General features: G+C 43.7%; 1 long non-coding RNA gene across 1 annotated transcript; it reads right to left on the bottom strand.

Moving 5' to 3' along the window:
- Window positions 1-1,013: 1,013 nt before the first annotated feature.
- LOC148001869 (uncharacterized) lies at window positions 1,014-4,317 on the bottom strand. Its single transcript, XR_015636377.1, has 3 exons — window positions 4,217-4,317; window positions 2,897-3,108; window positions 1,014-1,913 (listed from the first exon to the last, which is right to left on the bottom strand). It is a non-coding gene; the product is annotated as an uncharacterized LOC148001869 (long non-coding RNA).
- Window positions 4,318-7,698: the final 3,381 nt, after the last annotated feature.

Raw genomic sequence — 7,698 nt, 5'->3', positions numbered from 1 at the left:
TCACTGTGGGGTGGGTTTGGAGACCCTCCTCCTAGCTGCCTGGGGATGCTCAGTCTGTTCCTGGCTTCCTTCCGGGTAAAGATGTAGAACTCTCAGCTCCTCCTGCACCAGGCCTGCCTGGATGCTGCCATTCTCCCGCCTTGATGATAATGGACTGAACCTCTGAACCAATTAAATGTTGTCCTTTATAAAACTTGCATTGATCATGGTGTCTGTTCACAACTATATATATATATATCTCCAAGTCACTGCCTTTTAGAGATTACATTCCAGGGAAGAAGGTATAAATATAAAAGATTAATGCAGCATGATGTTAAGTGTGGTACTGAGACAGAGCTGATCATTCCCATAAACAAATAATTTGATTGAGAAGATAAAGCGTTAGTATGCAGAAAGCCAAACAGTTTTGAGCAATTTAACATTAATAGCATAAGGATATAGGTCTGGAGAGATGATGCCACCATTCAGAGCACTGGCCCCTCTGAGAGGGAACCTGGGTTTGATTCCCAGCTCCCACACATAACTCTCTGTAGCTCCAGTTCCAGGGGATCTGTGACGGTTTGTATATGCTTGGCCCAGGAAGTGGCACTATTAGGAGGTGTGGCCTTGCTGGAGTAGGTGTGTCACTGTGGGTGTGGGCTATAAGACCCTGTTCTATCTGCCTAGAAGCCAGTCTTCTAGCAGCCTTCAGATGAAGATGTAGAGCTCTCAGCTCCTCCTGTACCATCCTGCCTGGATGCTGCCCTGTTCCCGCCTTGATGATAATGGACTGAACCTCTGAACCTGTAAGCCAGCCCCAATTAAATGTTTTTATAAGAGTTACCTTGGTCATGGTGTCTATTCACAACAATGAAACCCTAACTAAGACAGGATCTTACACACTCTTTTGGCCTCCATGGCACCAGGCATACATGTGATGCCCAGACACATATATAGGCATAACACCCATATTTATAATAATAATAATAATAATAATAATAATAATAATAATACAACTACTACAACAACAATATCAGAACTAAAACAAAGGACTGAGGATTAGTTTCTATTCAACATTGTAGGAGGCAAAGGGCTTACAGAAGAGAGGATGGTTGCTATTTGCTGTGCGGTACTGGGAAGGTTACAGAGGTACAGTCTGAAGGGCATACAGATCCTGCCGCTGGGAGGGAGGGAAGCGTAATGCAGCCGTGAAAACAGATTGTCTCCGCGAGACAACTCAAAGTTCATTTTTCTGCTGATAGTTGCTAAACATGACAGATTTAAAGAGTGTAAGTTTGGCCCTCAAGGCCCTCAGCACTAAATCTGTGGCTCCATCCAGTTTCATTAGCCTGACCTCAAAAGCGCAGCCCAGTGCTAGGGGATGCGTGCATCCACGTCTCAACCCCAACAGATGGATATGCGTTTAAAACCCATGCAAACAAAACACTCCATTTAACGCGTCCCGCAGAGTACGTGGACCTAGCTGACATGCTCCCAAGCTATCATCCATCTTCTGTAATGACATCCATCATTTTCTCCCATGTCCCTCAAGAGCTTGTGAAAAGCTGGAGCTCAAATGACCAAGCAGCCAGGTGCCTTCTGTTATTTATCTGAGGGGAATATGGGAAGAAATAGAGTTTCTTTACAGCAATGGCTGACACAGGACAGTGTTGAGGCGCCGTTGCCTCTGACCTTGATGTTGAAAAGTACCCCACTCCTCTCTCGGGCAGCGCAAGGAGACAATGGGGACTTGGTGAAGCCTGGTGTCCTCAGAGGATCTGCTGTCTTTCGAAATCCGAAGTTCTGTCTATGCTGCAGGGACTTGGATCAGAAGGCCCATCAGGACAAAGGCGGCTTTTTTCATAGGTTCCCCCGGGATTCTGAAAATCTTGGTTTAAAATGGCTCTCCTTGCCAGTCAAGGTAGCTGAAAAACCTGAGGAAAATTAGAATGTGATTTTAAGCAAGGAAGTGGAGGCGTGGCCAATGACTTCCTGTTTAAACTTTTATTGATAGAGAAGTCAGCGTCAGAACAATGGCTTTTTTTTTTTTTTTTAAAAAGCACCGGCAACAATATGTCCCATGTTTTACAATTTCGCCGAAGCTGTGCCAGCCACAAACCTGTCAGAAACCCTTCTACAGAGTGAGGAGAGCTGGAGTTAACTCCCAGGGCTCAAGAATTGCCCGTGGAGCCTTGTGACTTAAGTACGCAGCCGTCCTTTATTTGGGCATTTTCTCCACTGGTGACTCTTTATTGTTTTGTTTTTTGTTTTTTGTTTTTTTTTTCTTTTCAGGAAATTTTGGGGAGGGGTGGAACCAGGCTGAGAGAGAGAAAACATTCACACGTGTTTGTCAGTGACATGTATGCTTTTAGTTATTTAGCAATATTTGAACTAAACTTGTCAGAGGCAAGGTACCTTACAATTGAAAGCTTTTCAGAGCTGATCTATATTGATATTTTTAAGCACCAGGTAAGAAACATCAATTCAGTGAGTTTATAGTAAGGGCTTAGTGTCTAACAAAGGGTATAGCCTGCTGTGTGGTATGAGGCACGTAAGACATTGTACTTTACTTCTGTGCAAAGTCGGAAGTGAGTTTGCCATCTGGAGCCCTTGCCACTCCTGTGGCGGACCCGGCTTTACTTCCCAGCGCACACATGGAACCTTACAACAGTCTCCACCTAAGTGGAGACCCAGCACCCTCTCCTGGCCTCCGTGGGCACCGGCCACACACTTAGCACACTTACATGCATGCAGGAAAAACATTCATACATACAAAATATTTTTAAAATCTAAAATGAATGAATGAATGAATGAATGAACAAATAAATACCACCAACAAAAATAAGTCATCTTCCTTGAGAGGGGAGATTGGGTACGAGGTAGAAAGAAAACTTACCCTGTTCTTACTCTCACTCACCTTATCATGTATCTGCCCTGAAGCACCCCTAACCACAGAAGACGGCCAAGCCTGACCCAAAGCCAAGCACATTGACAGGACGTTTAACTTCAAAGAAATTCATTGTTTTTGAACACAGGGTCTCACTTCGTAGCCCAAGCTAGCCTTAATTTCAACATCCTCCTTCCTCAGCCTCCAAAGATTGGGATCACAAGTGGGCGTGTACCGGGTAACTGAGAAGAGACAGAGACGATGAACAAGAGGAAGATCATGTCTGCTGGGGACTCAAGGTGGGGGGATATTATAAAGGAGTATCTCTTATATAACACAGAAGGGGAAGGGCAGATTATTAGAAGCAATAAAGAACAGTACAAACGCCTTAAAAACAAAGATGCCATCTTTATAACCCCTGTCACTATGTCTATACAGACCCACCCAATTCAAAACACAATGTCAATGTCAAATACAGCCAGATGCACGGCTCTACAGTGAAGCCCATCTTAGTGTTCTAAACTTTTATTTCCATGTATGTGTGTGAACCTGCAAGCGGTTGTGTGGATCACATGACTGCAGGAGCTCACAGATGCTATTGAATGCATATTTGTGAGATACCCTGCAAGTGGTTGTGAACCTCCACGAGGGTGCTGAGAACCCAAGGAGGACTCGCTGCAAGAACAGTAAGTGTTCTTAGCTGCCGAGCTGTCTGTCTAGCCCCAAGGAGCTCCTTTTAAGAGAGGATTTGATTTGGAGTCAGGGAAAACATGAGAAGAATAAAATTTTGTGTCTTTCTTTTTTTCTCATAAGTAAAACAACACAGTCAAGTTCTGTCCTTCATTGGAGTATGTTGCTTCAACTTACTGCTGAATTTGGACATAAGATGTAAATCTAGACACGGTGTGTATATCAAATATGAAAGCGAATCTTCTCATAGGCAGCTAAGTGATCCTTGGAGGCTAGGGTTGCAAATATTTTTCTTATTAAAAAAACCCTAATTGATTATATTTTCAGATTCTTTTTTATCTTAATTTCAGTATTTTTATTTAGATTTTAGACAAAGAATTACTTTTTATTATACCTGGTTGCTGTAAAATTATAAAAAAATGCTGTCTTTTACCCCCACTAGATCCAGCACCGCAGTGCCCCAAGATACCTTGCCAGAAGCACACATCCCAACTCCGTGGTGGCCCAGTGTCTCTGCTGCCACGCACTCTACCAGATTCAATTCTCCACAGGAAAGAACACACAACACAACAACCTCTGATCCCACTGATAAGATATAATTGCCCACCTAAACATACAAAGCCCTGTACACACCCATCCCTTAAGAATATTCATAACAACCTGTAAAAGTACAGTGTGGAATCTTAACATCAGCCTCCATGTTCTCTCCGTGGCTTCTCCTCAGTCTCCTCCAGCCTTCCAACTTTCCCATTCCAGTCTCCTCCTCTTCCTTCAAACTTTTCTCCTGCCCATCCTTCCTTCTCGTGCAACGACAGGCCTCGTTCTGTGTTGTACCTGCCTACACCTGCATAATGAATTCATCACACAATACCTTTTAATTTTAATGAGTACATTTTAATGTTTGGCAGATTAACAAATCAACACATAAAAAATGTCAACTTCCTTTTTTTTACATTTTTACAAACTGTATGCATTTGTATTTGACTCTGAACTAGAAAACTAAAGTGAAAGTTTTGCACAAAACTCATTTAAAACAGTACAATTAGTGAACAAGTTTTCTGGAGCAAAGAAAGGAACAATATGTGCTAATGGGATGGATACACAACCATTCCTTACTTAGCCAGACAGCATCAACCTACAGACTCCACACTCGTCTATGCTTAATAATTATGTTCAAGTCTTTGGTGTTTTGACAGTTTTCAGTAATATAAAATATACTAACTTTGATCACATTTATTCTAAATGTTACCAGAAATGGTTAAGAGTTTTTAAGTCTGAAAAGATAAAATTAAAATTTTAAACGTACGTGTGCAGGTGTGTGCGCCCAGGTGAGTTTACATGAACTACCTGCATGCAGGATGTCACCATGGCCAGAAGAGGGCATCAGATCACCAGGAACCAGAGTTACAGGCAGTTATGAGCCTCCAGGTGGGTGCTGGAAACCAAGGTCAAGTTGTATGCAAAAGTATTGTTTCTCAAGTTACAAGAATCCCCTTTGAAGAAGAAGAAGGTGGCCTTTACAACAAGAGAAGGAGCTGACAGCCACGTTTCCCAGGCCAGCCTTGCTAAGCTTAAGAAAATCATTGCCAGATGATCTGTGCTCTCAGAATGCTTCCCGAGTCTTTGATGGAGCATGAAGTTCAATGTGCAAGGCAGAGTGCACCTGTGTGGCTCACCCACTCATTCGCCTAACTGCTGAAATGAATCAATGCTTCATAGTTTAATCTTTGCTTCATTAAATTGGTCATGTTATCCTTTTTGTGTAGTGTGTGTGTGTGTGTGTGTGTGTGTGTGTGTGTGTGTGCGCGCGCACACACGGGGGGGGGGATGGGGAGTGATTTGTGTTCATTCATTCAACACAACCCTGTCATGCAAAAACAAAAATTTAAAGTGTTAGTGGGTATTTGCTTTGAGCAAAGGGCTAAAATGAGTACTCTTAAACGGCCAATCAGCCAGCTGTAAAACAGGTATTTGTATTTCTTTAGTTAATTGATAGACCTGCAAAAAATAAGAGGAAAGTTTGGCCACCCTCCTCACTGTGAGGGATCTTGACAATTATTCTGTGTCAAGCTGTTGAGTCACCTGCCATGGGGTCATGGGGTCTGGGACACCTGGGTCAGAGGACAGAGCATCCTCAGCCATGACTCAGTTAGCAAAACAGACTTTATGTTCTCGTGAGTTCTTCTTGTTCCCAGTGGGTTTCTATTACAACCGAGGAATGCCCAGATTAGGAACACCCAACCTTCAAAAGCGACTGTTCCAGCTGCCATCAAATCCACTCAAGTCTCTCCCTAAAGGAAGAAAGGAGTGAGCTTTCTTATCCTAAACAAAAGTGATCTCAGCTGCCGAGGTAGATTTTACCCATAACATCCAAGATGATCATGCTTATTAAAAAATATTTCGAGTGATCTCCACTAGTCGTTAAGTTCATTGGAGAAAAAAAATGTGTACAGTATCATTGGAGAAAATTTCCTGGGTTGGAACATAAGACCACTCAGGGCTGGCTGTTCACATGGTGGCTCTCAAGTGTAGGCAGGGGCGAGGAAGAGAGAGAGAGACTTGCAAAGTATCCGTGGGATGATGTTTCTGTCAGCGGATGGAATAAGGTACAAGAGACTAGATGCGTATATGTCAGACCCCACATGTGTGTGACAGTGAGCTTTCTGGAGACAACTTGAACTAGCTTGGCTCACAGTTTGAGATGATTTAGTCCCTGGTTGACTGGTCTCATGTATTTGGGAAGAGTACTTTGGGAAGTACTTGGGAAGAAGACTTTGTGGGGAAGGTCTGTGGCAGAGAAACTTCACCTTCTGGCAAACAAGAGTCAGGGGACGCGGGGGAGGAAACCCTTCTGGTCTACCTCTTCCAGTTAAGACCTTCTTCCTAAAGTTTGCATGGTTTCCCGAAGTAGCGTCAGCACCTGGCTGTCAGGTCCCCAACACGTGACCCTGTGGAGGCATTTCATATTCAAACTACAAGTGGCTAGGGAGCAAGTGTGGAAAAGCTTTATAGGAAAGGTTTAGGTAAGGAGATCAATAGCTAGAACCTGTGAGGCCTGAGAAACCTGTGAGGGACGTGTTCACACTGAGCACAGTCAGTAGCAAACCTCCGGAGGCCATTCAGTCTGGTGATTTACCTTCTGTTTCTTGCTGTTGTATGGAAACGTATGTCCTTGGTGGGGGGGAGGGGTGTGACGGGAGCCTAGGTAAGGCAATGACTTCTAAGACCTTTAGGCAGGAGACGATACTAACTCGGGTGGTGGCAGTTTGACTTGCAGAGTCATCGGATACACAGCTGTAAATCTCGCTGTTGGATTAAGAACTAGAGTTCCTCTTTCACTGTAACACATTCAACTTCAAACATGCCTCTTGGACCTGGTAAGATATCGATAGTACAGTCCTGTCTTCTCATTTTGATGTGACAGTCACTAGACGTTCTCCCTTGTCCCAGAGCTCCCAGGCTTGCTCACTAATAATCACTTGCTGCTCTCACTGCCTTGTGTCTAAGGTAATTATCACCACTGCTCCCTCACCACCCTCCTGCCCGTCTCTGTTCCTCCTGCGGGTTACCGTAACACATTTCTATCCATTTGTTCAGCTGCCTTTTCCAGTCACCAGAAAGTGAGTTCTTTGACAGCTTCCTTGTTCATACTGAGTTACATGCCAAGACTTTATGGTTCTAGTCCCAGTCTTCAACAAACAATATCTAGTACTCTGGCATCCCAAATACATGCTGAATCCTATCCTGAGTTCTTGTTAACACATCAAATCCTTGCAACTGCCTGATAAGGTTGAGGTTGAGTCTGCTGCAATTCACTTTTTATAGGTGAAGAACTCTACTGGCTGGTTTTGTGTGTCAACTTGACACAAGCTGGAGTTATCACAGAGAAAGGAGCCTCTCTTGAGGAAATGCCTCCATGAGATCCAGCTGTAAGGCATTTTCTCATTTAATGATCTAGAGGGGAAGGGCCATTGTGGGTGATAATATTGGGTTCTATAAGAAAGCAAGCTGAGCAAGCCAGGGGAAGCAAGCCAATAATCGGCATTCTACCATGGCCTCTGCATCAGCCTCTATCTCCAAGTTCCTTCCCTGTGCGAGTTCCTGTCTTGACTTCCTTTGGTGATGAACAGCAGTGTGGAAGT

This window comes from Rattus norvegicus, chromosome 13 (assembly GCF_021556685.1).
Source record: "Rattus norvegicus strain SHRSP/BbbUtx chromosome 13, alternate assembly SHRSP_T2T, whole genome shotgun sequence".
Classification (NCBI taxonomy): domain Eukaryota; kingdom Metazoa; phylum Chordata; class Mammalia; order Rodentia; family Muridae; genus Rattus; species Rattus norvegicus.
This window is presented reverse-complemented; position numbering and strand designations above follow the sequence as displayed.